The sequence below is a fragment of the Triturus cristatus genome, chromosome 4_2 (genome assembly GCF_964204655.1).
Source record: "Triturus cristatus chromosome 4_2, aTriCri1.1, whole genome shotgun sequence".
Lineage (NCBI taxonomy): Eukaryota > Metazoa > Chordata > Amphibia > Caudata > Salamandridae > Triturus > Triturus cristatus.
Window position 1 is genome coordinate 921309840 of NC_140586.1, and position 24473 is coordinate 921334312.

The window sequence follows — 24473 nt, forward strand, 5'->3', positions numbered from 1 at the left end:
AGTAAGGGACCATCTCACAGGGAAAGCCAGGATGGGTTCCCCAGCAGTACACAGCGCCGGGACACTCTGCTTGAGCAGCTGAGCGCTCAATAGAACACCAGATAACATAACATAACATATTCTGCCTACGCCCCAAAAACCCCATTGGAATGTCTCTCAGTGACGTCAGTGCGCAGTTTCTTTGAGAAAAGAATCACCCTAAAATGACCTCAGTATATTATGAGCATCTGTACGTGGAGAGGGCGGAAGGTGGAAAACAAGCTTAGAGTTATCTTTCAAGAATAGGACAGCACCAGCAAGCAGCTGCCAATGATGTCCCTAACATACTTACTGTAACCATCCAAGATACCACACCAGGCGACGATCCCAGAAACCACCGCAGGACCAATTACAAGAGGCATTTTCATGAAGCACTTCTCCATGATGAGGGAAGCGCAAACAAGCCTAGAGCTGGGAGAACCGGCTGCTGCGCCCATGCATGCCAGGAATCATGACAGCCTGCCCGCTCAGGGTGCTGGCAACAGCAGCCAGCCTCCAGCTGATTGGAGGAGATCCAACCACCAGAGTTGGAGTCAGCCAGGGAACGCTCAGCGCCCACGTTGCCTAGGCCGCAAATCTCATACAAGATATTTACATGATATTCTTAGGTGTGCAGAACCAGGCACCCAGCTCGTAGGTAGTAAGTAGGACTGGGGTGAAATTTAGATTAAACTTAGTGAATTTTGTATTACACTTGTTATGTGAAATTCCCAAAATTCTGCCATTAGGCGACTTTGCAGAATTACATGCCATTTGCTGTAAAAACTTACCGTAAAAGCATGGGAGTAACAAAGCACAAGAGGTTGTTGTCCACGGTGCTTTGTTTTTTGCACTTTACTTTAGCATGACATTCATTCTCATGTCAAAAAGAGACAATAGCATGTATTTTGACCTAAAATGCAGCGCTAATTGACAAATTCGCATTTCAGATGATTACGTGCATTTTGCAAATATTGTCAAAATTTGACATAATTAGGCACATTTTGCACACTCTTACTGAGTAAACCTGCCATGGTTCCAGGTCCTGCCAGAGCAGTGTCAGCCTCCTACCTGCTGAGGGCGCTGCCAGGAGCAGCTTACCACTCTGTGCCTGGAGAGCCAATGTTCAGGCCCCGGCCAAGTAACGCGCCCGCACTGAGGAGGCCCTAAACTTGCAACAGTTCAAATAATTATAATTGCAACATGAAATAATATTGCGCTTGTTAATCACATGGTAGTTGTAAATATTGGATTAGGCAGCACCTCTTGAGTCTCATAAACAACCAACAGTGGCTATTAGCTGCCTGCGGTCATTACTCATCATTTAAAGGATTAGGAGACATTTATGTAGAATTCATCACGATCCAAATCATCAATTAAGACTTACACTTCTTTTATTACTTTTATCACCCAACAGCATTGCTCATTCTACTGACTTCAGAAGGATGAAAGTACTTGTTTTCCCCACCGTGATTCAAACTTTAGAGATAAAGTTTTCAGAAGGATCTCAGTAGCAGGTGCTCAAACCACTGAGCAATCACACAAGGGCTCAACCCACTGAGCTATCATACCATCTGTAACCATTGGAGAGCGGAAATTACAGGGGTTTGGAGGATTTAAAGGAATACACATCACTAGTGATAGCCCCTTAGGGCCAACAGTTACTGGAAAGAGAAAGGTGGGTACTGAGAAACCTGGTGCTGAGAGGGCTAAATTATAAGGTTGTCTGAAATCATAATTAGGGATCAATACCACGCCACCATGCCAATGTCTCTAGTGACATTTTGTACTTAAAATAAATAAACAAAACTCGTCACTGTCTTCAAGTGCCTCCGTGTTCAGAATTCCAAGCTGCCCTCAAAGTAACAATGAGGGCTCAATTGAAGCCTCAAGGCCAGTCAGAACTCCAGGAGGCAGGAAACATTCTCTTGAATGTCTCCCTATGTCACTTGGTGTTGACAGATTACAAAAAAGAGTCGTGCTCTGGTGGGCGAAGGGTGAGGACCCCAAAACCTAGGGTCCATGGTCCGATCTGTTGTGTCACAATGTGCCCAGGGACGGGACCCTGCAGGACATGGAAGGATTCCCCTGTCTTCTTGGGTTACGAAGCTCTGACCAGACCCCGGGTCTGAGTTCCTGCAGGCCCGAGTGTGGACGGCCCCAGCACTGGACTCAGTTCCAAGGACCGCTGTGACCAAAGTGCCCAGACTGGGATCCCTCCAGCCTGCAAAGATCTCACCTGCCTACCTGGGTTAAGAAGCCCTGACCTGGCCCTGAGTCAGAGATCTGGAAGACCCAAGGATGTAAGTCCTGTGCCATTGGCTCCCTTCTTTGGCCCGTCGTGTCCCAAAGTGCCCAGGGCAGGGTCCTGCGGACCCAAGCAGGGTTTCTCGTCTTGGCTGGGAGAAATAGTCCAGACCGGGTCTTGAGGCAGAGCTCTGTGAGGTCTCCTGACAGCCCCATGACAAAGACCCAGCCTGGGACCCGAGAAACTGACCCGGGAGCCCCTGCCCCCTCTAGGGGCAGGCAGAAACTGATTCATAAGACATGGTATGACCAGATGGCTGTACTTCAAATGAAAGTTGTCTGCGATTCTTGGTAGTAGATCACTCGACTCACGTGTCGAGGAGGAACACAGCAAGCTGCGAGAATTACTGTGAATTTCATGACACATTGATCATCAACACTTTGGACTCCCTTGTAGCCTAAGTTCCGTCCATGGCTACGCCTGTCTGATGGTCGCTTGAACGTCAATTGCCTGGGGCTCTCCCAAGGCACAGCTAGGGCTGTTGCAGGGGCGCCTAGTCCCTTCATCCTCCCAAGGTCAGACCTCTGAACGTCCATCGTGAGTGCACCCCGGTCCCACCGCAGAGGTATTCTGCCAGCACGCTTGCTCTTCCCCATCTTGGTGGAGAGGGTGGGCACCCTGTCCACCCTAGACTTGAAAAACCTGAGCTTCCTGGCTGCGTACTGCACATGGCTATATCTGGTGTTCCAGGGTTGCCCATGTGTACTGCCTTGGGCGCGCACTTCTACTGCTGGGGCTGGGAAGACCCCCAGCCTTGTACGAGGGTGATGGTTTCCATGCTGGTCACTGTGAGCTATGGTTTCTGATCTGGGAAAGAGTGTACTGCAGTGACCCACCTGTGTGAAAGAGGGTCTGCACCTTCTGCAGCCCAGGGAATTGCTCCAGCTCCCCCATGCTTAAGCATCCTTCTATGACCCCAGATCACTTATGGGGACCCACTAAATTTCAGTATATCAGTAGCCACAGGAAAAGAAACTAACCAGGGTTCCCTCCTTAATGGCGAGTGAAGAGCCTAGTGCTGAATCGCTTCCTGGCAGCGGGTATGAGTAGTATGGGGGACTGAAAATGGACTCCCTGGCATTGGAATGGGTGGGGACGATTTCGACTGACGATGGTGAGGGAAAATTTATTATTTGTTTCATTTTCCCCGTGGTCGTCTGTCGAATTCCTCCCCAACCCGGCCCCACCACCCCACCGCTCTTACCTGTACATGCCGCTGCTGCCTTCTTGGGGTCAGATTGCTTGGAAATGCAGCCCAAAGCAGATGGTAAACTACTTTTAAGGCTAAATACAGGCATGGGACTGATAGCCAGCATGTACTTTAAGAGACAGTTGAAAAGAAGTTTGAAGAGAGAGGTCAAGAGGGCTTGAAACCATCCAGAGGTAAACAGGTTGGGTCCGTGAAGTCTGCCTAGAGGATTCAACACAACAGGAAGGTCAGTGACCTGGAGGGTGGATCTTCTCTGCACAACCCCTGATGGAGCGGGAAAAAGAAACATTTTTAGTATACCCAATTCATTTATATAAGTTTATATTAAAACGATTAAATAAATTAATTCTAATAATTAATTAATTGATGCGATGGTACTAATCAACCTTATTAACCAAAAGAATACACATGGGAATGCATTGGCATGGCTAAAATAATAAGTGAACTAAGTTTGTACGCATATTAAATTTAAATGTTTAGCTTAAGCAGTGTTAATGTGATTTGCGCTTAAATAAACACGCATTAATGGCTTTAAATGTTGCATATGGCTAGATAAATGCACGCACATATGGGTATTAGTAAGGGATTAACACTGTTTTATTCATTTCCATGTATTAATTATGATTTGTGTTTCCTTTACTTAAAGTTGACTATTCTGGCCTACCCAAAAATGGCCGTCGATTGAAGCCTAACTAAAGTACATTAATTCATCATTTGAACAATGGAGGAAGGTGCCTGCACTGACTTCATTCGTGTCCTTTGTGTGACCTGATATGCCATGTCCATGAAGACTACTCTGGGCGAGATGCCAATGTCCCTGAACATGAAGAAATTGTTGCCATTTGGGAACCAAAAGCCACCTTTCCACAATAGACTGATACTTTCTTGACCTGGGAACATCCTTTCCCATGCGCCTAGTTTATTCATCATCCGTATGGGAATATTTAAAAATGTTTCTTAATGTATTTGGATGTGACTGAATTCAGCCAATCAGGAGCCTAGAAATAAAGAAAATGTAACTTTCATATGTAAATTTTAGTATAAATATTAGTAGACTAGAGAGGCTAGTAGCTGTTCCCTGAGTGCCACTTTCTGAACTGATGATCTGAGGTCCCGACGCTGACAGAGAGGACGGTGACGCCATATGATTGAGCAATACTCTAACTGAATATGCTGAGGACCGGTTCTGACTTAGAAAACGACAAATAGCCAGAATAGGTAAATATGACAAACGATAATATGGCATGGTTAGGATTTAACTTGCAAATTAATTAGATAAAGAATTTGATTATTTAAGAATTGTGTCGGGTGATTATTTCTTGTGATATTTCATTGATTAAATATGAGAGTTAAAGTGTTTTCATCAAATTCCAAACCAACCAAAATGATCTAGTTGACCTCCTGGATGGAGGAACTTTTAGAGTAAGTCAATAGATGTGTTTTCCTCTATCTAGACAGAATAAGATGCAGTTTGGGTTTTGGATCTATATCTCTTTCCTGTAAGGCACGGATAGATTGATTGTGGAATGAATGTTGGTGTTATGGGCCCCACCAGCATTTGATGTGTGTATGTGAGTGTGACTGCGGAATCATTCCGTCCGTGGAAGCAGGAGGAGATTTTGCGTTCTGAACTGCACCGGTTTTCTTGGTAGCAGTATGATGGTTTTTGTTGTTTTGGTTTGATGATTTTGGCATGTATATAGCTTATCGATTATTGATTGGTATTGGGATGTGTACTAACACTATATGTTGAAGTCGTATTGAGTTTCATGTGGTCTGTACGGCTTCTGGGATGTAAGAAGTCGGTGACAGTTCCGTAGTAGGGCAAAGGTAAGCGCTGCTCTCGGGAAAGACGGAATTGTGGTTGCCCGTAGGTAAACGGGAGAAACGTGTGACAATTGAAGTTGCGCGTCGCATTGTCTGGGTTCGATTCGGTGACATTGCTGTGTGTTGCCATTAGAGAAAATTTCGGTGCGGGAGAAGTACGTATGATAGCAAATGGGTTACCTGTGAGATTTTGGTCTTAGGTACCAGGAAACCAAAATTGGTATGCCAATAACGCTTATCACTGAAAAGGTAGCAGGTGTTCTCTGAGCTTGTAAGAAGGACAAAGTAGAGGTAAGCGCTGCTTTGTTAACGTATGTTAAAATTCTGTAGTAGGACAGACTGTTCGCTGTTCTAGGGAAGGCAGGATTCTGTGTGAATGAACGGTATTTTCCTTGTGTGAAAGTGCGTGAATGAAATAGCATTCGGATTGATTGTAGGACTCTGGTTTTATTTCTCAGGAGCATTGCGTTTCCACTTATGTGTTTTAATTCCGGAGAAAGCAGTTAATTGATGCTTGATAGAAGGGTGAAGTAGAGGGATGTGCTACTTTGCTAACGGACGTAATTATTCTGTAGTAGGGCAGAGGTAAGCACTGCTCTCGGGAAGCAGAATTCTCGTCGGAAAGGTCTTTTGCTATTCTGTGGTTAGCGGAGCAGACAATGGAGATGTTTGTACGTTGTAACTAACAAGTATTGTAAAATTGAAACAAAAGTCTACCGAGTAGTTTTGTAAAGGAGGGGTAGACTGGAGGCAGAAGTCAGGAGCAGGAGCAGCTGCAGCGACTGTTGACGTCAGTAGGACCGCGCTGGGATTTGACAGCTAGTCAGTGACGTAAACGCTTCAGGATTGGTGCGTTAGTGTGAGTCGCGCAGGGATTGGAGAATAGTGACAGCGACGTAAACGCTCCAGGATTGGTGCGTTAGTGTGAGTCGCGCAAGGATTGGAGAACGTGACAGTGACGTAGAGACGCTAGGATTGGTGCGCGAGTAAGAGTCGCGTTATTATTGGACTAAAGATCGTACCGTGCAGGAAAGACAAAAAGGGTTTACGAAAGAAAGGAGAATGTATTATCATTCAACTGAAAAGAAGAAAAAATCCTTATTTGGGAAAATAAAAAATTGGTTTGTGAAAGACAGAAAGATCGTGACTAGGGGAGGACAGTTACTTCCCCCAGCGAAAACCCCTGCATCCTTTATGGTTGCAAAATATGGGTACCATACTTGCATTTGGTTAGACAACTGGGCAAAATATACAAAGGAAGACGGAGTTTTAGTGTTTCCAGAGGATGGGTCCTTTAATTTGGCAATATTAAGGAATTTCCGGGAGAGAATGATGAGCTTAGATCCGCGACCTAGTCCTACGCAGTTTGAGGCACTGACAGAGTGGGAAGATGAGATGCATGAGCGAGAGAAACAGAGAAATGGCACCAGGTACCGGTACATGTTTGGACGGCCAAACGATCGCGAAACGCATAGTGATCGATGAGAAGGTGGCGAGATGCTAGTATGACTGAAGGACTGTTTCCCGTTAGAACTGAAGGAGAAAGTGAAGGAAGAAAATGCCTAGAAAAGAGAAATCATGTAGATATCCGGAGATATGGGGCCAATGAGACAGATGATGATGTTCTGGATGATATGTTTTACAAAAATCCACCTCCATACAGGCAGGAACCAGAAACGCCAACCTCAGGCACACTAGTGAGGGAAACTCTGAGAATCATGAAAACCGAAGTTGTGACCCCAGAAGTAAAAAGAAGAAATTCTCTTAAGGAAAGGGGAAAGGAAAATAGAGCTGAGAGTGAAAATTCCAAGGAACTAGCAAAAACCACATTAGAACTGACAGAGAAAATAAGAGAATTGACGAAAAATCTGGAAGCAGTTACAGTCCCTGTGACCATAGGTCCTGTTATGCCTATTTTTGAAAAGCAGAAAGACAGTGATCACAGGTTAGCAGTTCCAGATGTGAACCCAAGACAGGCAGAACAGCCCCTGATGAGAGCAAAAGAGAATTCCTGGGGACATACTATGGGTAAAGGTGAATTACATGTGTCAAAAAATCCATTTTATTGTCCAGATACTGTAGAGAAAAGCAGAATGGTAGAAGGATCAATGTTAGAACCACAGCGACTGACAGAACAAGGAAATGTAGAGAAGTCAGTGAGCATAACAACTGAAGAATTGAATGACTGGCTAAAAAGTTTGCAGGATAAAGAAAAAGAATCTCATACTGTTGATGTGGCGAAATTACGGATGATGTTAGAAGAGTTGATTGTAGGGACTATCCCCATAGAGAAACTGAAAAATTTCCAAGATGAGGAACTACTGTTCCTCTGTAAAAGTATCACTTGGAGAGCAAAGAATTTACATGACAAACTAGCGGAAATAGCGAGTGAAATGGGAATTGACATGGACAAAGTAAAGGCTTTACAGAAACCATACCGAGTGGACTTCACAGAAAAAGACATTGAGAATCTGAACGCTGCAGGGCGAATAGGGCAGATTAGGAACATTATCACGGTATTGAGGAAATGGGGAGATGTGGACAAATGGAAGAGCAGGTGGTATAGGAAGCGGGATGACACTTCATACAGAACATATTCAGCATTTCCTGTGAGAGAAAAGGAGAAGGTGGTGATGGAGTTCCCTATGAGAGAGATTCCAAGAGGGGGATATGTGCATGTCCCATGGACTAGACAGGACATTTTGTCATTTACCAATGACTTCCCTCGATTACGGGAAAAGCTGGTTGAGTGGAATAGACAAGTAGACAGATTTGTGAAATTGTCAAAGGTGCTGTGGATCGACTTGAATAGTCTGTTTGATATAATTGTGCCAGCAGACCTATGGGCAGAATGTAAGATAGTCATAGATTGGCCCACCAAAGAATATCCGAGAGATCCCAAAACGGGAGCCCCAGACCCCGAGGTTATGAAAAAGTATGAGCAGGTTATGGCATTCTTGAAAAACAAAGTACCTCCAAAAGAGACAGATTGGGTTAAAATAGATCGAACACATCAGGAAGCAAAGGAGTCAGTCCACGCATACTATGAGACGCTAATTTTGGCTTTCAAACAGTTTAGTGGGGATGACAGTCTGGGAGAAAAGGACATAAGTCATTTTGTGTACAGATTTGTGTATGGTCTGCGTCCTGAGATTGGGGACATGATCAAGCAGCATACAGTGGACTGGCAGAGCAAGAAAATAGATGAAATTCTGAGGCATGCTAAATACTTCAGTGATGAGATTGAGGCAAAGCAGAGGAAATTAAAGGAAAAGGCAATGTGGGCTCAAGTGAAAGTTGCAGAGAGACAGGAAGCTCAGCTGGTGGAACAAGCTAATAACCCAGGTATTAAAACAAGATTTGGCCCAGGAAAGGGAAAGGGTAACATAGAAGAAGCAAAGAAGAAGTTCCCCTGTCACAATTGTGGAAGATTAGGGCACTGGAAATCCGAGTGTAAATATCCACCAAGCACTAATAATGAAAATCCATCATTGAATCCACAGGTGCAGTGTGAGGAGAGTGGCCCACCGCCGCAACAGCAGAAGGCTGTTAATCCACATAATCAAGTGCCAAAACCACCGCTACCACAAAGCAGAAATACCCAGAGGTTTAGCAAGGAAGCGGGATTCTACAATGAAGAACAGGTAAACAAACCTACTCGCGCGAGCACTGTATCACAATATTGGCTGCAAAATGATGAAAGTGAGCCAGAAGAGTTTTATTGACGGTGCCGAAAAGAGGAAGCAGAGTGCGTACTTGGCGCATCTCTAGAAATAGATCAGACTGGACCATTTGTAGATGGGAAAGTTAATGACGAGAACATTACTTTTCTAGTAGACACTGGAGCTACACGATCCACAGTCAGATCAGCAGATGTGAAGAATCTTCCTCTTTCGGATGAAACAATCCAAGTAGTTGGTGTATCAAATACACAGATTAGAACGTACCTTACTGAACCGGTAAAGGTCAGAATAGGGAATTTTTCAAACATGCACCGATTTGTGGTTTGTGACACTAGTCCTGTGAATTTGTTAGGTAGGGATCTGTTGTGCAAAATGAATTGCACCATTTTCTGTACACCAGACGGAATAGCCTTTGAAACACCAGATGAAGATATTCTGTACAAAATGACCATAGCTAACCGAGAGTGTGAGGTTGCTGGAACCTATGCAGTATTCAATCCAGACGAATTGCCCCCAGAATTAAAACAGACAGTGAAAGCAGCAGTCTGGGATTTCACTGGAGAAGATGTAGGCCTGATGAGAAATGTAGACCCAGTAAGAATCGCTGTAAAGGAAGGAGCAGTTTACCCGAATATTCCACAATACAGACTGACACCTGAAATAATAGCAGGAGTAACCCCGTTGATTGAGAAAATGATCCAGCAAGGAGTGTTGAGGGAGATAATGAGCAGTCCATGTAATTCGCCTATCATGGGACTGAAAAAGCCAAGTGGGAAATTCAGGATTGTGCAAGATTTGAGAAAAATTAATAAGATTGTTGTCTCATGTTGTCCAATTGTTCCAAATCCCTCAGTAATCTTGTATCAGATTCCACACGATGCAGAATGGTACACAGTAATTGATCTGTGCCATGCTTTCTTTTCCATTCCGTTGCATCATGACAGCCAGCCGCTTTTTGCATTTCGGTTTGGAAACCGTATTTTGGCATGGTGCCGAATCCCACAGGGGTACACAGAGAGCCCCTCCATCTTTAATCAGTTGTTAAAGAAATCTCTGGAAAGCCTGACCTTGCCTGACAGTTCAGTTTTAGTCCAGTATATTGACGACTTATTGGTAGCGTCGAAGACACGAGAGGCCTGTGAAACAGACACCATAGCTTTGTTAAATCATTTGGCAGATGGAGGACTGAAGGTATCCCCAACAAAATTGCAATATTGTAAGAAGGAAGTGACATACTTGGGTCATAATATCGAAAAAGGCCTGAGAAAAGTAACCATAGACAGAATCAGAATCATTAAAGGAATGAGAGTTCCAATGACCTAAAGAGAGGTGAGAATGTTCCTAGAAATGGTTAATTACTGTCGTCAGTGGATAAATAACTTTTCCCTGATTGCCAAACCATTGGTAAAATTAACAAAAAGTGAGGTAAAACACCCCATTGAACTGAACAAAGAAGAATTGGCAGCATTTAAACAATTGAAGACAAGTCTTTGTGAAGCCCCTGCGCTAGGTATGCCAGACTATGAAAAAGAGTTTGAGCTATACTGTTGTGAGCGAAACGGATGTGCACTCTCAGTGTTAATACAGAAACATGGAAGGCAAAGGAGACCAGTGGCATATTTTTCGTCAATACTAGATCCAGTGGCGACAGGTCTGCCAGGATGTCTGAAAGCAGTAGCGGCTACATGCCGAAGCCTAGAGCAGAGTGAGGGAATTGTGATGGGATATTCAGTAAGAGTGTTTGTACTTCACAGTGTGGCGATCCTTTTAACAAGGAGCCGAACACAGTTCATGTCACATAGTCGGCTGACTAAGTATGAAAAGGTCATTCTAGGTGCAAACAATGTGAGTCTGGAAAGATGTGTGAATGTGAATCCAGCTACACTTTTACCTGATGCAGAAAGAGTGGAAATAAGAGAAGAAGTTGATCATGATTGTCTGGATGTGCTAGACTATTGCACAAAACCTCGACCTGATATAAGAGATCTGCCGCTGCCAGAAAGTGATCATGTGTTATTTGTGGATGGATCCTGTTTGAGAACGGATGAAGGAGTGTTGAGCGCAGCTTATGCAGTATGCACAGTATCGGGAGTTGTAGAAGCATCACCCTTGAAAGGAGTTAAATCGGCTCAAGTAGCAGAAATAGTGGCATTAACTAAGGCATGCAAAATTGGGAGAAACGCGAGAGTGACTGTGATAACTGATAGTCAGTATGGCTTCGGAGTTGTCCACGACTTTGGCCAATTGTGGCTACCGAGAGGTTTCCTGACCTCAAGTGGAACTCCCATAAAGAATGCAGAAGTGGTGGGAAAATTGCTTGAGGCAATACAAATGCCCAAAGAATTGGCTGTGGTAAAATGTGCTGCTCACGGACAGGGTAGTGATTACATCACTACTGGCAACCGTTTTGCTAACGACATGGCTCAGTATTGTGCCCGAAACAAATATGCAATTAATCGGTCAAAGGAAAAGGAAATGTCATCTTGCTCCATAATGTTTACTAACGTTGTGGGAACATGGGGAGAAGTGAGGCAGTTACAGGATGAAGCAGTCGATGAGGAAATGAGGCAGTGGGTAAAAGCAGGTTGCGCACCCAGGGAAAAGGATCATGTGTGGGTCTATCGGGATGGAAGACCAGTAATGCCTGATAGCATGATGTCAACCATGGCACGGATGTATCATGGCCAAGGACATCTGGGAAGGAATGCCATGATAAGGGCTTTTAAGCAGACCTGGTACAATCCAAAATTCAGGCTGATAGCAGAGAGTCTCTGTCAGAGATGTCTGACATGTCAGCAGTACAACCCTGGAAGGAAAACTGTGGTGAGTCTAGGCACAATAGGTCGGGAGGGAGGACCTTTCACCAGAATGCAAGTGGATTTCATTGAAATGCCTCCTTTTAACAAACTGAGGTATGTTTTGGTGGTAGTTTGTCTGTTCTCTAGGTGGGTGGAAGCATATCCAACCAGAAGAAATGATGGAATCACAGTGGCCAAACTATTGTTGTGGGAATTCATCCCAAGGTACGGGTTCCCAGTAACCATAGAATCAGACAGAGGAGGACATTTCTACAATGAGATCATGAGGTTAATCTGTGAAGCATTGGGTGTACAACAGAAACTGCATTGTGCCTACCGACCAGAGGCTTCTGGTGTGGTCAAGCAAATGAATGGTACTATCAAAAATAGAATAGGAAAAATGTGTTTAGCCACAGGTTTGAAATGGCCTGATGTCTTGCCTTTGGTTTTGATGACCATTAGGTCTACTCCAGACAGAACTACAGGTTTGAGTCCACACGAGATCATCATGGGACGCGCCATGAGACACGTGTTTGTGCCAGTCAACAAGCTAATGACTATAACTGATGACATGATTTTGGATTACTGTAAAGGCCTGGCTGACGCAGTTCATTCTGTGTTTCACCAGGTTGGAGCGGATGCCACCACACTTGAAAAGAAACCAGCCCATGATTTGAGCCCAGGGGACTGGGTGAGGATAAAAGTCCACAGAAGAAGAAATTGTCTGGTTCCAAGGTGGGGAAGGCCAAGACAGGTCATCTTGACCACAACAACTGCCGTGAAGTGTGCTGGACTGAAAAACTGGATACATGCAAGGCACACTCTGAGAGTTCCAAATCCAGCAGACGGTATTGGAAAAGAATACTTTGACGAATCAGAATCAAGTGATGAGTCAAGCAATGAGAATATAAACTCAAAAGAAAATCCCGAAAGGGGGGAAAATGAACCAGGACTAGTTCAGACCCCCAGAGAAGAAATTCTGAGGAAAAGACTGCAGATTTCAGATATTTCAGATTCTGGAGATGAGCAAAACATCAATGGTGAACACAGAAAGAAGAAAAGAAAAGAGAAGAATGTCCAGTCAGAAGTAACATTTCCACCAAATGAGAGGGTAGAAGAAGTTCCACCTGAGAAAATATTGGAAGAAGAAGGAACAGTCACAGAAAGAGAGGGACAGATTGCGGAAGAACCCTGAGGAGGCGTAGGGAACTGCAACACCCAGTTAGGTGAAGGGACAAGTAGTGAGCAGGATAACTGCGTGCCGGAGACCCGAGGAGGGACAGAAGTAGGGCCGATCCAAGAGGTGGAAAGGGAAACTTCTGAAAAGGAAAAACCAAACGAAACAGAATCTGAGGACAGTGAAGCTGAAGTTCCAGAGGGACGAGTTCTAAGAAAGAGAACTTGGATTGAGGAAAGAAGCAGTAAAGACGGCAAAACCAGAAGAAATGCTAAAGGAGATCTTTGGCCAAACAAAATTAAGAAACTGAGATATCGATTGACACGAATCAAACCCTCAGAAGCTGAGGTAACCAGTCAGCATCCAGGGAAAGAGGGAGAAACAGAAGTGTCTGAAGTAAACAAACGATCCAGAAAACCAAACCAGAAGTATAAGTCACCTGAATGGACGTACACGGCACTGTCTGAACAAAGAGAAGAGGCAGATAGTCAAGGAAATCCAGAGGAGACTTTACTGAGATTGATAAAAGAAGAAGAAACAGGGGAAATCCTGTGAGTTATCTTATCCGACATCGGAGAAGAAGCGGAGGATCAGGAAATCCTGTATGTGGATGACGAGAAAGAAGTGAAAAACGACGAGAGGCCAAGCTGAGTAATGTAAATCAGTCCTTGTAGAAATACAAAGGATCGAAAAAGAAATTGAAGTATTTGGAACACCTGATAAGGTCTTAGATCTTGTAGGAAAGCTACAAGAAGTGGAGTAGAAGAGGCTAAGCCAAAAGACACAGTTATTTCTAACAAGATGGCTAACATAGATAATAACCAGAATAGATGTACCTTCATGAGAAGATGGTGCAAAACATGCTGCTGTTGTACAGGACTATTAATGCTTCTTTGGAGCGTACTCGCTCTTTTGATCTCTTTCAAAGTAACTTTAGATACACTAGCAGGGCATACTGAAAATATGACTAATATAGTGAAAAACTCACAAAAAGTAATACCGGTTAGAACAAGTACAGAGCATGTACATCAAGATAGGTCAATAACTGACTTTTCTAGTAATGTGTTTTCAAAATTATTGTATGAATATGTAAAAACAATGGATGTAAGGGATTGCTACGTATGTATGCAATTACCTGCATCTGTTTCAGAAGGGGTGACTTATCATCACCTCCCAGCAACTTATAGAATAACATGTAGCGTTTTAACTAGTATATTTTATCAAGTAGGAAAATTAGGATATAATTTGTCAAATATAGATAATATTCTTGGAGGATTGCCCATGAATAAAGAATTAAATCCAGCGGAAGATGCTAATGTGTTAGGAGAAATTTTTATAGAAACTAAAGGACTAACACTAGACTATATTTTTAAAAACAATTTAACTCGCAGTTTGAAGACAGAAGAGAAAACATTCTTGGATATGGTTGAAGAAAGGAGATTGAAAATACACAAGAATGCAGAGGGAAATAAAGAAGGGGAAAACATTTGGGAAATAGATGGGAAAAAGGAGACACCGGATGGAGTTAAACCGACAATAGCTATAGACTCACCCCAGAAAGGCAAATTATGCATCATGAGGGAAATATCCCAATATGATTATATCTATGTAGGGACAAGTGAGTGTCATGATACATATTTTATTGCATCCGGATGGGGATTTAGAGGTGGAGAAGATCCAGTTTTCCCTGGACTGTACTATATCTGGGGGAACAAGGCTTATTACAGGTTGCCCGACCATTGGTATGGCGCATGTTATGTTGGCCTGGTCTTTCCAAAAATCTTTCACATGGATAGAGTAGAAAATAGTGGACCAAATAACCTACTAATGCGTAGCAGAAGAGAAACTTGGTTAGAAATTGTAGGTGATATTTTTGGAGCTTTGATACCAGCAGTGGGAATATCTTGGAATGCAAATAATATTCGGAAATTGTCAACCATAGTGGATCGCTTGTCAACAAGCACCGCTGGAGGTTTTCTCTTGGTAAATACTGAGATGGTTGCCATGCGTGCTATGATTATGCAAAATCGACTTGCCCTTGATATTTTATTGGCAAAAGAGGGTGGAGTCTGTGGAATGCTGAAAGTTCAACATTGTTGCACTTACATTCCTGATGAAAGCAAAGATCTAAAAGAATACATTAAGAATATTACAGAATTGCATGATGAAATAAAACCACTGGAGGTTGAAAGTATTTCGACTAGAATTAGTAATAGGATGGCTGCTATTAAAGCTTTCTTAGGTAAATTAGGTAGTACTATAATTGGGAAAATATTATTTCCATTAACCTGTGTGATTTTCGTATTATTGATACTGAGATTAGGATGTATGTGTTGTAGATATAGAAGAAATAAAAAGAAGGCTAAACGAGAAATTTACAAAAAGAGAGAAAAGAAACAAGAAAAAGATCTCAATGAAATAGAGATGGAAGAATGGAAGGAGAGTATGTATAACAAAACTAAAAGAGACGATGAAAGAAAAACAGAATTTTAATTGAGCAAGAAGACATTTCCAATTTCAAAAGGGGAAATAAATTTGATTTTGTGGGTTTGTGGTGATAAAATCACCAAAGGGGGGATTGATAGAGCGGGAAAAATAAAAATTTTTAGTATACCCAATCCATTCATATAAGTTTATATTAAAACGATTAAATAAATTAATTCTAATAATTAATTAATTGATGTGCTGGTACTAATCAACCTTATTAACCAAAAGAATACACGTGGGAATGCATTGGCATGGCTAAAATAATAAGTGAACTAAGTTTGTACGCATATTAAATTTAAATGTTTAGCTTAAGCAGTGTTAATGTGATTTGCGCTTAAATAAACACGCATTAATGGTTTTAAATGTTGCATATGGCTAGATAAATGCACGCACATATGGGTATTAGTAAGGGATTAACACTGTTTTTTCATTTCCATGTATTAATTATGATTTGTGTTTCCTTTACTTAAAGTTGACTATTCTGGCCTACCCAAAAATGGCCGTCGATTGAAGCCTAACTAAAGTACATTAATTCATCATTTGAACAATGGAGGAAGGTGCCTGCACTGACTTCATTTGTGTCATTTGTGTGACCTGATATGCCATGTCCATGAAGACTACTCTGGGCGAGATGCCAATGTCCCTGAACATGAAGAAATTGTTGCCATTTGGGAACCAAAAGCCACCTTTCCACAAGACTGATACTTTCTTGACCTGGGAACATCCTTTCCCATGCGCCTAGTTTATTCATCATCCGTATGGGAATATTTAAAAATGTTTCTTAATGTATTTGGATGTGACTGAATTCAGCCAATCAGGAGCCTAGAAATAAAGAAAATGTAACTTTCATATGTAAATTTTAGTATAAATATTAGTAGACTAGAGAGGCTAGAAGCTGTTCCCTGAGCGCCACTTTCTGAACTGATGATCTGAGGTCCCGACGCTGACAGAGACTGAATTTGCTGAGGACCGGTTCTGAAAACGACAAATAGCCAGAATAGGTAAATATGACAAACGATATCATGGCATGGTTAGGATTTAACTTGCAAATCAATTAGATAAAGAATTTGATTATTTAAAAATTGTGTCGGGTGATTATTTCTTGTGATATTTCATTGATTAAATATGAGAGTTAAAGTGTTTTCATCAAATTCCAAACCAACCAAAATGATCTAGTCGACCTCCTGGATGGAGGAACTGTTAGAGTAAGTCAATAGATGTGTTTTCCTCTATCTAGACAGAATAAGATGCAGTTCGGGTTCTGGATCTATATCTCTTTCCTGTAAGGCACGGATAGATTGATTGTGGAATGAATGTTGGTGTTATGGGCCCCACCAGCGTGTGATGTGTGTATGTGAGTGTGACTGCGGAATCATTCCGTCCGTGGAAGCAGGAGGAGGTTTTGCGTTCTGAACTGCACCACCCCCACCTGGGTGTACTCTGCCCCCCACAGGGCACATTTCCTCCACAGCAGTGTGTGCGACTGGCTCAGGGACTGCTGGGAAGGCTTTGGTATGGCAGGTGGCTCTCTGCTCCAGCGGAGAGAGTCATAGCCCCCTGGAAGCAGCTTCGCCATGTTTGTGGGACTGAAGGAAATTTATTGCCTTTGTGTCATCTTCAGGCAACCAGACCAGCCCCCCCCTTGGGGTGCGCTACTGTGACGAAGGGGGCGAGTCCCCCTGATCAAAGCTTGACTGTCAACTAGGAAAAAGACTGTGCTCAGTGAACTCCTACTGTGTTGCATCACTGAATGTGAAGGCCAACGGTGGGTGCCAGTTTTCTGCTTCGATGTCAGTTACCCACCTGACGCATGTTGAAACATGGGCCAAGGAGTCTAACACGTGTATGAGTTGGAGAGATGATTAAAACCATGTGGCGCAATCAAGGTGAGGGCTGGGGCATGCTGGCTGACGTAGGATCCCACTATAGCCTTGTGGCCGGTACACCACCTGCCCATCTTGTCAACTCTATCGGGGAGGTGGAGCTTGAGTACGTGTGATAGGACCCGAAAGGTGGTAAACTATGGCTAGGCTGTGGGAAGCTAGAGGAAAGTCTGGTGAAGGTGGTCCTGGTATGCATTTGGGTGAAAGGCTAATTGAAGGACCTAGTCGCTGGTTCCTTTTGAAGTTTCCCTCGAGATAGCTGCTGCTCAGAAACTCAAGTTTTATCTTGTAAAGCTAATGATTAGAGGTCATGGGGCCAAACTAATCTCAATCCATTCTCAAACTTCACATGGGTAAGAAGCTCAGCTCGCGGGCGTGGAGCTGGTCATCAAATGCGAGTTCCCAGTGGGCCACATTTGGTAAGCAGAATTGGCACTGTGGGATGAACTGAACGCTGGGTTAATGCAGCCGATACGCATCAGACCCCAGAAGAGGTGTTGGCTGATAAAGATTGCAGGATGGTGGCCATGAAAGTCAGACTACGATAAGGAGTGTGTGAAAGTTCACCTACTGAATCAAGAAATAAACTGAAAATGGATTGCCCTAGAGTGTGGGGCCCATATAGCTGTTGCCAGCAATGAGAGCCGCAGGGGCTAAGCCATAACCAATAGGAGGGCGGCTGTGGTGTGCACAGATGCTCGTAGCAAGGGTGTGGGTGGAGCCACACAGGAGCATATCTTGGTGGTGGTAGCAAATATTCAAGCAAGAACGTTGAAGGCCGAAGTGGAGAAGGGTTCCATGTGAACAGCAATTGAATATGGGTCAGTCAGTCCTAGGAGTTGGGAGAGCACCGTTAGGAAGGGATGGGCGATGGTATCCATTCCCCTTCACCAATCAAAAGGGAGTCGAGTTCAGAACCCAGAGTGGCAGAGATGGGCAACCTTGCAGCGTCCAGGAGTGGCAACATATATGATCCCAGAGAAGCCAGCAGGAGCCCCAGGGAGAGTTTTATTCTCCTTGTTGAAGGGAAGGGTGCCCTGGAATGGGTTCGCCTTGAGAGACGCTCATGAAAGCGTTATGGTTCCCCCAGTGCCCGGTGAGCTCTGGCTGATCTTTAAAAATCCTGGGGAAATGGTGTAAATCTCTCCCCAGGCCCTACCCATATCTTCAGCAGGTCTGCAAAGTGAATAGCCTTTAGCGTTTAAGGTTGGGTGGAGGTAATGGGAGGCAAGGGTCATTTTAGGGTTAAAGGTTGTGTAGAGGTAAAGGGAGGTATGGGTAATATTATGGTTTAGGGGTGTGTAGAGATATAGGGAGGTACAGGTAGTTGAGGGTTTTAGGCTGGGTTGAGGTAACAGGAAGTTAGGATAATTATAGGGTTTAGGGGTGGATAAAGGTAATGGGAGGTAAGGCTATTTTTACGGTTAAAGGGTGGGTAGTGGTAGGGATTTTTATGGTTCAGGGGAGGAAAGAGGTTAGGAGTAAAAAAGGTGGGTGTGAGGGGTATTACACAAAAATAATATTTTTCTTTTAAAAGTAAATATGCAAAAAAGCAAGCAGAGAACACCTACAATACCACCAACACCCTGAATGTGCTCACCTCACACTGGCAGAGAGGGCTTTTTTACCCTTCGGTCACCTCTCTCCCCCCGGAGGAAAACCCTCCTGTGAGTCCCTTGGGAACTCATGCTCTGATTGGCTGACAGCAACCTGAATATCAATGTAGCAGCCACCGTTACAGGGCTTGGGCACCCTGACCGCCCCCACCCGGAACGTTTTGGGGGGTCCCAGAATGCCCCCTGGGGTCAAATTAAGAAAAAAGTATTGTATTCGGGGCACCGCGATCCGCAGGAGTCCCCTGGGGGGCTATCACTGGCCCCTAGACCCTCACGGGAGTCTCTATCACTTATGATTTCTCAAATGACATAATTTGTGAGAACACCGTGCATGTAGAGTGGCAAGTTATAGTCAATGTAGTGCGGCTTGCGAGTTGACAACGCTGTGTACAGAGGTGAGCGAGTTATAGTAATTTGAAGGTTGTACATAAATTATACATTAAAGGTATAGCTATAGCTTTAGAATTTCTAATGTTTGTGTAGTTTTAGAATATTTTATATAGAAAGAATAAATAAAGTTACTTTAGTTTGAGGTGGTGCCACAAAAAAGCTGAAGAAGCCCGTCTGGCTACTCAGTAGCCACCATCACATGATTGTCACTGACTGCCATCGTGAAGCCTGGGAGACCGAGTCCCAATGCCCAAAAGCTACACCGAGTCTACTGGACCTGGGAGAGTTGTCAGAGGGTAGCTTGGTCACCCAATATAACACCAGCCTCCACCAACAGGAACTGCTGAGTTTGTTGTGTCCAGAGATCAGTAGTCCAGTGGCATCTGGACTTTTGCTGGACCCACCAGGACTTAAGAGATCGACCCTTGTGGCCAAAGTCACCCCACCAGGACCATGGACAGTGGAGTATTTCCAGAAAGACCTCTGATGACCACAAAGCATCCTCAGCATCTTACAGCATCTTCAGTATCCTGCATCCCTTGAATCAGGACCACTCCATTGATATCTATGGAGAATTACCTTTAGAGCTTGAAACTGGACTTGAGATTGCTTTGGTGACAAGGTAACTGTCTTACAATTCCTCTCAAGCTCCCCTAGCTCGCTCACTGTCAGATTTGGTCATTCATAAGGCGCCAGAGTACCTGAGCACAACTTTATAAAGGTTTTACAAAGTTTTTAAAGTTTCCCTAACTGCAGTAGTTTCCAATGTTTGTTGATAATATGAGTGAATAGCAATGATTTATGTATCTGATAGAGACAGCAGATTCTTTACTTTAGAATTATACTCGGTGTCAGACTGTATCTGGAAATTTTTCGTGAACAGTATCCCGGGTCGCCAGTAGGTGGTGTCATTCGGCTCCACGTGGTGGTGGCGTCCATGCTGGAAGTGACTAGCATAGTACCTATATAGACGCCACCCCAGCTCGTTGATGTCAGTTCTTTTCTTCCGCCAGTCATCAGAGATCTAGAGAGAGCTACCTCATCAGACTCTGCTTTTTGATTGTTTTGTCGAGTTTTTTGTAAGGATGGCCCCAAAATCATCACCTCTCTCATTGCATAATATTTTTCAAAGTTCACTTTTGTGAATTGGTTATATGCTTTTTAGCATGTAAAGGTAAAGTTGGTTTATCAAAGGGTTGTGGGGGCAGTAGCTAACTCCGCTATGTGGCGGAGTCGGAATTTTTGTATGAATTCCGTGTGTTCAATGTAATGCTTAGTTAACAAATCTCCGCAACCTCCGCTAGTGGAGCGGAGTTCATTTGTATTCTATTTGAACTATCATAAAAGCCCTGATGAAGTTACCTGTGAGGGAATGAAACGCGTTGGCTTAGCTTTTCGTATTTCTGATTTGATTTGTGAATTTGAAATAAAGAACTTTCTTGACACTACTAGCTGACTACTGAACTTCATTACCTGGCGCACCCCCATTTCATTGAAAACTTCTCCAGATATGGGCATGCTTTCTCCCTTTACCATGGCTACAGAAGAGGGAGCGTTGTTTGCAGTGGTGGTGAAAGTGCCAGCCATGGTCCTGGACCTTAGCCTACCCTCAGTGGCAGTCAAGACGAATTTCTTAACAGAGATGCTTCAGCTGGGAGTGACCCTCAGAACAGCTTCTCCCATTTAATGAATCCCTTACAAACGTCCTGCTTGGGACTTGGTCCATGCCCACCAAAGGGGCTCCTGTGAACAGGATGATTTCCGTCAGCTACCATCCCACCCCAGGGAGCTCCAATTTCCTCACACTACATCCTACCCTGGAGAGCTTGACTGTCCAAGCCTCCACTTTGTGTGAAAGTCCTGTGCATTTTTTCTGGCTCTGCTCTGGGCACCTTCAAGGGCTATCTTTCTGCTATCCAAGCCTTTATGTGGTAGCCTTACATGTTATTCTTCTTGAAATCCCCTATTGTGTTTAGATTCTTGAAAGGTTTGCAACATGTGTTTTCTCCTTTCCCCTTCATCATGCCTCAGTGGGACCTTAATCTAGTACTGACGTTCTTGAAGTGTGCTACTTTTGAGCCCTTGCACAACTGTCCTCTCAGGCTCTTTACCATCAAGACAGCCTTCCTTGTTGCAATATCATCTGCCCGGAGTGTCAGTGAGATCCGAGCTGTGCCGTCCAAGCCTCCATACCTGAACATCTACCCAAACAAGCTGGTTCTTTGCACTTGAGCCTGTGTACTCGCAAACATTTCCCCATGGGCCACCAAGTATGGTCTGTGGTGTACCCGAGGGTCATATTAATGCCAGCACGGTGGGAGTGGGGCTTTGTGGGAGGTTAAGGTGGGCGTAGGGGAAGTGAATCATATACATGATGTGATCAGTGATTTAAAGAGTCATTTTAAAGATTTCATTCCATACTGTGCTATTCTGTATCTGAACTGCTATCCCTCTACTGCACTATTGGACAAGCCGTCTCTGCTTACTATTGCTACCTTGGGAGAGGGAAGAGTAAAAAGGAAGTAACTTGATAATTGAACTGAAATTAAATATAATTGCACAATGTGGATCCAGAAACCTAAGATCAATCCTGGCTTCTCAACTTGACCAAATTGATTGATCCTCTGTAATTGTCTAATTTTACTTTGGTTCTCTTTTCTTCATTATGACGTATGAAGGCACCTTGAAACACATGAGTACTGGATATATGCGGTAGACACCTTCGTCTGGGTTTTCATTTAATAAAATAATGTTTTCCATGTATAACAACAACCCCAACCACCCAAATGGTTCTACGTGATAATTGACTTGCCTCTTAGTTCACTATTGGCATTGTTGTCAGGGTAGGAGGAGGCATGATTGTTTCTACGTTCATTATTTTAAAAGGATTAGTTAAAAAAAATATACTTCTGAATACACTTATATATTCTGATGTACTAAGGTGAAACGCTTGTGCATGTTAATGAAATACCCGTTTTGAATTTTGAAGAGACTTAATACTTTTACACATTTGTTGCAATATGTCTTGAAAAATGAATGTTTTCCTAAAGTTAATTTTTGGAGGACACCTTATTGGCTTCTTTTCTTTTACTTCAGTTAGACAGTAAACAAACTCTTGCTTGCATATTTAACATCTTTTTGGTTAGTGCTGTCTGAAGTAAACAGTAGCCCAGTGCTGTCATTCAGCTCGGGCCGCAGGTGAGGGTCAGGAGGGCCACATGCAACCTCCAGGACGCACTTTGATTACCACAGCACTAGAGTTTCCTTTCTGCTGACAGTGATTACTCCTTTTCATGTAGGCAAATCCATCACCCAGCCTACTTTTTCCGCTCTGCCACAGCCCTCTACAGAAGATGAGCGACTCCACTGTCCTGACACAATAGGATGATTGTCATTCTACCTTAATCACACAAGAGAGTTCCAGGTGAATGACACACTCTTCATGGGATATGTCGGAGCAAAAGAAGGGAAAGGACATGCAGAAGCAGACCATCTCCTGATGGATCAGGCTCTGCATTAGGATCTGCTATGCATTGGCTATGAAGCGACCCCCTGAGGGCTTGTGTGCTCATTCCACTAGAGCCAAGGCTTCGACCACTGCGTTAGCATGTGGAGTCCCTGTTCTCGTAAATCTGGAAATGCATCAGTGGATATGGGTGGGAACAGGGGCGATATTTACAAACATAGGTTAAGTCAAGAAGGGTGACTTTACCTGTTCTTGTAAATATCACTTATCAGGCTGCGCCACCGGTGTGTCATGAAACGTGATGCACCTGCGGCACAAGGGGCTTGTAAATCTGCCCCATAGTCTTTATGTGGAAGGGAATCTCCCAGGACAGCACCCTCTCCAAACATGTCACTACCCCTCTCCAAAAGCTCGTCAAGGACACACACTCCCGGACTGCATGTATAAGGTGCTGTTGGCCACTTCACACCTCAGACACCATGGCGAGACAATGACTCCCATGCGCCAAAAGAGATATCTAGTGAAGTAGACCCTATGAAGGAATTTCAGTTGAGTAAGGCGTAGCCTGGCCGATATCGCTGCTTCACGAGGGGCCAGCAGAGCCTCGGTCCAATAGTCATTATCCAGTGTGGGTATGTCCTCCAGCCAAGTCTGTCATCTGGACAACAACAACGACAACAACTCCTCCACCCTGATAGCCAACCTCGCCAACCTTGGACTAAAACAGCTCGTCACAATGCCGGCCCACATCGCCGGTCACGCACTTGATGCCATCTTCTCCTCAAGCCCCCACGTTACCTTCGGCCATGCCTCCAAACTCACCTGGACAGACCACCACTGCATCCACTTCTCCTTCCGAAAACCCCTCACACACCACCGCACCCTATAGATCCACCACCGCTGCTGGGGCAAAGTCACTGAAGAACAACTACAGACAAGCCTCGCACTCAACCCTCCGATCAACCCCACCAACCCCGATGATGGTGCACTCACCCTCGAACGCTGGATGAACGACTGCGCCAACACCGTAGCCCCACTGAAAAAAACCACCAACAGAGACACCAGCAAAAGAGCCAGCTGGTTCACCCCGGAACTCCTCGCCTCAAAGCGCACCTGCCGGAAATTGGAGAACATATGGCACAGCGACAAGACGCCGGACAGCCGCGCTGCCCACAAAGACGCCATCCGCAACCACCACCACCTCATCAGGACCACCAAAAGGACCTCCTTCACAGACCGCCTTGACAACAACGCACACAACAGCAATGAGCTCTTCAACATCGTGAAGGAACTCTCCAACCCTAGTGTTGTATTTTACATTGGTTAATATTATGGAGCTACCATAGCTTTGTCATGACGACATGGAATGCTGCAGTCCCTTAGCAACCATCTAGCTGATTGTAAACTAGGAATGTAGAGGAGATGAGTTGCAGTTGGACCTGTGAGCAGACGTGTCCCAGGGGTCTATACCATATTACTAATAAACTCCAGTTCCTTCAAGAAGTGTGCGTTCCTTCCTTACAAAACTGTCGACGAAGGTAGAAACAACTCAACAAAGATGAACTTTGGACAGTCGTGTTAAAATCTTTTTGGACCGTGAGTGACCCCTG

The 24473-nt window shown here is 44.1% G+C and overlaps 2 pseudogenes; both read left to right on the top strand.

Annotated features, from left to right (window-relative positions):
• Nucleotides 1-2608: 2608 nt before the first annotated feature.
• LOC146835410 (5.8S ribosomal RNA) lies at nucleotides 2609-2760 on the top strand (annotated as a pseudogene).
• A 14572-nt stretch (nucleotides 2761-17332) lies between these two features.
• On the top strand, nucleotides 17333-18591 carry LOC146835411 (28S ribosomal RNA; annotated as a pseudogene).
• The last annotated feature ends 5882 nt before the right edge of the window (nucleotides 18592-24473 follow it).